Source organism: Colobus angolensis, unplaced genomic scaffold (assembly GCF_000951035.1).
Source record: "Colobus angolensis palliatus isolate OR3802 unplaced genomic scaffold, Cang.pa_1.0 Scaffold29, whole genome shotgun sequence".
In the NCBI taxonomy this organism is placed as follows: Eukaryota; Metazoa; Chordata; class Mammalia; order Primates; family Cercopithecidae; genus Colobus; species Colobus angolensis.
In genome coordinates this window covers 1893756-1900503 of record NW_012116154.1, presented here as the reverse complement: position 1 = coordinate 1900503, position 6748 = coordinate 1893756, and the positions used below count along the sequence as shown (strand labels likewise).

Below are 6748 nucleotides of genomic sequence, written 5' to 3'. Positions count from 1 at the left end.
AAAAAAAAAAAAAAAAAGAAACATGACAAAAAGAGTAGCAGTTTAAAAATATTTTATGTTTGTACATGTGGATTCTTACAATATATGCAATGGTCTTTTCCCAAGTAATTTTGGAGTCAGTATTCATATTACTCCAGTTAAGTGCAAATGCCAGTATTTTACTCTTTAATAATCAAGCTTTCTGTTTTTCAGAGACAGGGTCTCACTCTGTTGCCCAGGCTGGAGTGCAGTGGTGTGATCATAGCTCACTAAAGCCTCAAACTCCTAGACTCAAGCAATTCTCCCAACTCACCATCAAACTTTTCAATTACCACTTTATAAAAATTTCAGAAAGCCGGTTCACACTGGGACCTTGAAGGTGAATTCATTCAGTTAAAAGTATCCATTTGAAGAGGGAATAAAAGTATAGGACCTAAGCACCTTCCATGGAAAGGATCTCAACTTTAGAGTCCTCTCTCAAAAGCTCTCAGCAAATATCTAGAGACATGGTTACATCCAGTTTATGAAGACTGTGGGTGACTTCGGGGTCATACAGTACATGGACAACGGAAGAACAGCAATTGAAATCTTGCACCTGTACCCCACCACCTTCTGTCCCAAGATCAGCCCACTGTACTCTACTGCCACCTGTGTTCTCTCAGCATTTCCCCAGCCTGGAGGTTTCCCCATCCTCGCCACAAATATCTTCCTTTATGAACGATGACATTTCTAGGATGTTGCAAGTTATGATAAACAACTGTTGAACAAATACTGCTTACAAGCTACAAGTTGAAAACGAGAAGTTTGCTAAGTTAATGAAGAAATCCCCTTTCAAGGACTCTATCTGTTCCTAAACGGCCAGCCACACAAATTCTAATACTCTGCATTATTATGGCCATTTGGGGACAAGATTTGAAATCTGAAACCACGACAAGAAAAAAAGAAAAAAGAAAAAAGCAAGATTTAATAGAGTAAACTCCAGAAACAACAGATCAAGCTGCCACTGTGTGTGTTTTTTAAATCGGTGAAATATTAAAACAAATGATACACCCATGCCAACCTCACAAAGTTTCCTCATTCCTTGGAATTCAAACAACACCGCTAGCATCATTTTATGATAATCCTTTGGGCATTTCACGTAAGTAATTAGACACAATGTATAGCCAGTGACTGAGGGACTTAAACAAACTGTCCCCTCCGAGAGCCCTGTTGGAGCTTCCGACACTGACCTTATTCTCCTTTCAATTTCGACCCTCCTCAACTACTCAATGCATCCAAAAACGTCTGTGACAGTCGTAGCTCTAAAACCGCGCAGAACTTGACTACAGAACGGTCGGTGACAACTCCACCTGTGATTTATCCAAATTAATTTATTTTTTTGAATTCCAGTCCCATGCTCCCTTGGCTGTTTGCCCCGAACCCGTGGTCTACACCAGTTCACCGACGTAGAGACCACCTTTCATTGTTTCTATGGGTCTCAGAATCCTTCCCTCCCTCCAGCTCTGTTCTCACCGCACAAATGTCATTTCTAGCGTACCACCCTCCATTCCGCCCGGCGGGCAGGCAGGGGCTTTCGGGTCCCAGTGGCCAGTTTCCTCGAGTCGGTCCCCTCTGCACAGCCATTTTCTAGTTAAACGCTCACTCTGCCACCGAGGGAGAAAAGGAACTTTCCCCCCTTTCATGTCTCAGCGGCTGGCCTCTGAACCCCTCGTGGAGAAGCCAACCCCGGCTCCAACTCCCCGGCAGGAGCGCGCTACCGCCCGGGAGGGACAGCCGAGCCGCACAGCGGAGGCCGGTGCCAGGACAAGGGGGTGTGCGCTCTTCCCGCAGGCGCCCACCCTCACTTTTCCCCTCCGCAGTCCCCACCCGGGCGCACCGCCTCCAACCCGGTCTCCCCCGCCCCAGGCCCTGCCAAGCCGGGGCTGCTGAGGGAAAGAGGGCGCCGGGAAGCGGGAGGGATGGAAGTCAAGGAGAGTGAGCCCGCAGTCGCCGTGCCACTGGCCCTGCGGGGCGGGCGCAGGGCGCACGGGACTCCGCAGCGGGCGCCCCGCTGCAGATGCCGCGGCAGCTGCTGCAGCTGTGGCTGCGGCTGAGCGGGCGGCAGTGGCCGCGCAGCCCTGGGCCAGGAGCAGAGGAGCAGCCGCCGGAGGAACCCACGGCCGCTCGCCGCACGCTGCTGACGCTGCCCGGGTGTTTCCCCAGCACTCTCGTGCTGCCCCGGAATCCCGGGCAAAGGCAAGGAAGAAAGCGGGGCTCACCAGTGGTGCGCGCGGCGCTCGCCTTGGCTCCGGCGCCCAGCGGCTCTGCTCCAGTCTCACCCTCCCCGGAGCGCCCAGATCAGCTGCGGTCGCGGCGCACTAGCTTCCTACTTGAGATCAGAACGGGCTCGGAGACTGAGCATGCTCAGTGCCGCTCCGCGAGTCCAGCGCAGGGAGCGGCGCTGACGAGATTCCACTTCTCCAGGCTTTGGCAGCGGCTGCGCGAGGGAAAGCTGGAGGGACCCGGCGGGGCGGGAGACAAATGGGAGAAAGGCGGGGCCGGGGGGGCGCGGGGGCCGGGCGGAAGGGGGCAGGCCGCGCTCCCAGGGCGACCCCTGCAGGTGGAGGCGGCGGGGCCTTCGGGAGGCAAGCTCCCCAATCGCCTGGGGGTGCCCCAGTAAGACCCAAAGGCAGGACATGCGGTGCAGCCCGGGTATCCCCTCCAAGTGGCTGGTGTCTGTCTGCACCAAAAGGCAGTTGGGTTACCTTAGCCCTGGCTTTTCTCCCACACGCCAGCATTCCCTTGCAATAGGAAAATGTCCCCACAGAAGAGCTGCCCACACCCACCCAGGCTAACTGCAAGTTGTAGGCGAGACCTTCTCCTTCCTTCTGCCTCCTATCCCCACCCCCAGGCATATGCCGCACACACACTCTTCTTTGATCTGGAAATCACAACAAGATGGTATCAGGGGAGAAAGACAGGAAAAGGAAAGCAGGTTTTCCTTTCCACTGCCAATAATATTATCTATAACTCTAATTGTAAGCGTGCAAGCAAAGCCCTGATGAGAGTCGAGTCTCAGTAAGTGGTAAACCGTGCTCTGCCCTAGACACTGTGAATGACATCCCCAAAGTATCTTAGGATTGCTCTTCACCAGGGCAGTGGTTGTCAAACTGGAGCCTGGATCAGAATCGCCTGGAGGTTTGCTGAAGTACGAATTCCTGAGTCCCAATCTGTGTCTCTGAATGGGGAGATATGTGGTGGGGCCCCAGCATCTGCGTATCTAACAAGTTCCCGTGAGATGCTGATGCTGCTGGTATGAGGACTACACACTTTGAGAACCCTACCCATACACAAACACACACAGTACTACCGAGGATCTCGAATTAAAAACTCACATGATTCTTCCTATAAGGACTGTATGCAGTGGGGTGGGCATTACTTTATTCTTTCCTGCATGAATTTATTGAGGATCCACGAGGTCTTGTACTAGACCTGAGAATATAGGTGAATTTAAAAGCCTAGGCCCCTGCCTTCATGGAATTTATAGTCGGGCCGGGTGACAGACACCTATCAAATAATCACTCAAAACGGTCGTTTCAAACAGGCAGAGTGCTGGGAGGGAAATGCACAAGGTGCGAATAGCGTATAGCGGGATCCTCATGCAGACTCAGGTTGTTACGAAGGGATGGGAGGGGGGCTGCCTTGTGGAAGGTGGTTTCTGATTTTGCACTCCAATAACCTCTCCAATTAACAATTATTTCCCTGCGACCGAGCTGGAAGCCAACAATCATGTCCTTCCTTCCTAGAACATAAAAACAATACTGTCACAGAGAAATCCCCATAAATTCATGAAAGTGTTCACTCGTGGGACTGAGTCTCTGCACCCCAAGATCCACCTAACACGCCCGTGGACCAAGGACAGTCGAGGGCCACAGTGGCCCTCTTGGGGAAAATACAGGATCTGTGAACTGGAAAGCCTTGTGGTTCTTAGTCTGTGATCTTCAAGGCCAAAGAAGAGAGGAAATCAGCCCAAGACCACCACTTCTGTCAGGAGCGGAGATCTACCGGCCTCCAACCTTGTAGTCGGGTCCTCTTTCCAAGGCACTCTATTCCCGGACCTCACAGCTCCCCTCGGATCCCCGGAATCCAGCCTGGCCACCCTGCTCTCTCTCAGGGGTCCAGGGTAGGTGAGCGGCGCCTGCCCCTCCCAGCTAGTCTCTTCCCGACCCAGAGGAAAACCCGCGGTGGAGTCCGCGGCGGTGGGGTGGGGCGGCGCGCGCAGGCGCAGAGGCCGCCAGGTTGGGCCGAGGAGGTGCCCTGCTCCACACCTGATGCAATCAGCCTTCCGGAAAAGGGCACGGCCGCAGCGCTCACCCAGGAAACACTTCCGCGCCCTCCTCCGGCCGCTGCGCCCCCGGGGACGGGTTCCCAAACTCCCCGGCCCGACTTCGCCACAGGCGGTGTTCTGCGTCCCACCGGGGATCCGCTGGAGGAGTTGGGAAGTCACCGCCTGGACACACAAAATCCCTGAAATACCCTGACAGTGACGTCGAAACGGCCATCTAGCGTTCCGCAGCTGCAGGAGGAAGTTCCCTTAATTATGAATTTACAGAGGGGACTGATCGGGGCTGGAGGGAAGGCTTTGACCCTTCCCTTGTTTCCTTCCTTCGTCCGTCTCCCAACACATTGTCTCTCTCATTGAAAGGAACGTTTACAGTAACAGCAGTTTTAAGGCAGTATGGAGAGGACTCGCCATGCCCTCTGTCTTGCTAAATATGTAACAGCACTTTAGCTTTGCTGCATAAAGCTTTCCCACTGCGCACTCATTTTATAAATAAGTAATTGGTTTCTCCATACCTCATCATTTAAGTTTACAAAGAAAATCATTTCTCGTTTCACCACTTTATGCAATTTTTATATATATTGTGAGTGAGTTTTTTCTTCATGCTGACTCATTAATTGTTTTCCAAGGAAATGAAATATCCAGGAATATTCCAAGTGCATGTTTTTTAAAGCATGGAAGTAAACGCTGTGAACAGTACATAAAAATGACCTCTCAAGTCCCTTAAGGCCAAAAGTCTTTCTAGAGAGTTGGGGGAAGGAGGCAGATCCAAGGAATTTTATGTGGAAGGATACTTCAGAGACCATTCTAGAACCAAATCAAGATCAACTCTTAGATTTTACAGATGACATTTACCTGTCTGTGGCCCAGAGAAATAAATGACTTCTTTACTTAGACAAACCAAAGGCAGAACTGTCACTTGAAGCCAGATTTCTCAAAATTCCAATCTAATGGGAAAAAAATGTGTTTTTGCACAAACACCGTAGGGAGTGCAATACTATATTACAATGCAGTTTTACAGTCCAAAGATTACAAAATACAAAATTGGTGACAACAAAAAAGATCCTATTACTTGTTCCTACCTGTGACGTCATTAGTCTTTTAATAGTCCGTGATCAACAAATATCCAGCCACTTCTAAGTGGCATTGAAGAGCCAAAGTCTAGGCATTAAATATTTCAATTAAACAGGTATGAGTCGGGTGCAGTGGCCCAAGCCTGTAGTACCAGCTACTGGGGAGGCTGAGGCAAGAAGGTACATGAGGCCGGATGTTCAAGGTTGCAGTATGATCTTGCCTGTGAATAGCCTCTGCACGCCAGTCTGAGCCACACAGCAAGAGCCCATCTCAAAACAAAACAAAACAAACGGTATAACTACAAAACATGAAGAAATCTTCTGTGCCAACATTTAGAACTTTCAGTATTATTATTTGATTGTGTGGTATATGTGCAACGGTTTGAGCTTAAACCAAGGAAATTTTAATGATCACAACAAAATATCATGGTCATGATTTTCTTCTGTAATGATTTTAAATACTTTAACAATATAGAAATCAAAGTGAAATCAAAAACAACTCAAAACTCATGCCTGCAATAAGATAAAATCTAATTCTTCAAAACTTTGTCTACCTTCTTATCTTGAGGAATGTGTATTTCTTTTTGGAATGTTCTGACAGAGATCTGGAGGAAGACCTTCTATTGAAGCAAAAATAGAGTCGAGTAAATATCAAAATGCAGAGGTACAAAGTACACACTATCACACAGTACTAGTTTTAGAATAGCTAACTCTTACTGAGTATTTAGCGTGTGCCAGATATTGGCTAAGCATTTTCCATAGGTTATTTAACTTAATCCTCACAACTACCCTATGAATGAAGCACTATTGTTATCCCTATTTTATGGATAGGGAAAGTGAGGCTTGCAAATGTGAAATAGCTAACTCGAGGCACAAAATATTCAGTGGCAGAACTGGGATTTGAACCCAGGCAGTTTTTCTGGAGCTTGAGTTCTTAAATAATAATCTATATGGAAAAATGTAAATACAGATAAAATGACTATAATGATTCTCAGATAAGAAAGGAGAGGGAGCATTGTACTTACTCTCCTACAGATAAACATAGTAAAATAAGTCTGTGGTCCATACTAGGGAAGAAACCTTTTGCTAACTAATAAATTATGGTCCCCAAATGTAGGACCAATATTACCCAGAGGTGTGAGGCAGGTGATCAAATACCGAGTGATTTTTCAGGGGTACCAGCAAGGCCTCTTCTCTGATGAACCCTCTATGCCTGACTGGTTTATCTTGTCCTAAACCATCCAATATGGCAGTCACTAGCCACATATGCCTATTTAATCTGAAATCACTTAAAATCAATTAGAATTAACTCTTCAGTTCCTCATTCATACTGGCCACATTTCAAGTGCTCAGTAGTACCTGACCTAATAACTAC

The 6748-nt window shown here is 48.5% G+C and overlaps 1 protein-coding gene across 4 annotated transcripts in view; it reads right to left on the bottom strand.

Annotated features, from left to right (window-relative positions):
* The window catches only part of APBB2 (amyloid beta (A4) precursor protein-binding, family B, member 2), a 433566-nt gene extending 431116 nt beyond the window's left edge, over positions 1-2450 (bottom strand). For all 4 annotated transcript variants that reach the window (XM_011949059.1, XM_011949060.1, XM_011949061.1 and 1 more), the window contains exon 1: positions 2238-2450. The gene's annotated coding sequence lies outside the window, so the exon portion shown is untranslated. The remainder of the gene's footprint in view (positions 1-2237) is intronic.
* Positions 2451-6748: the final 4298 nt, after the last annotated feature.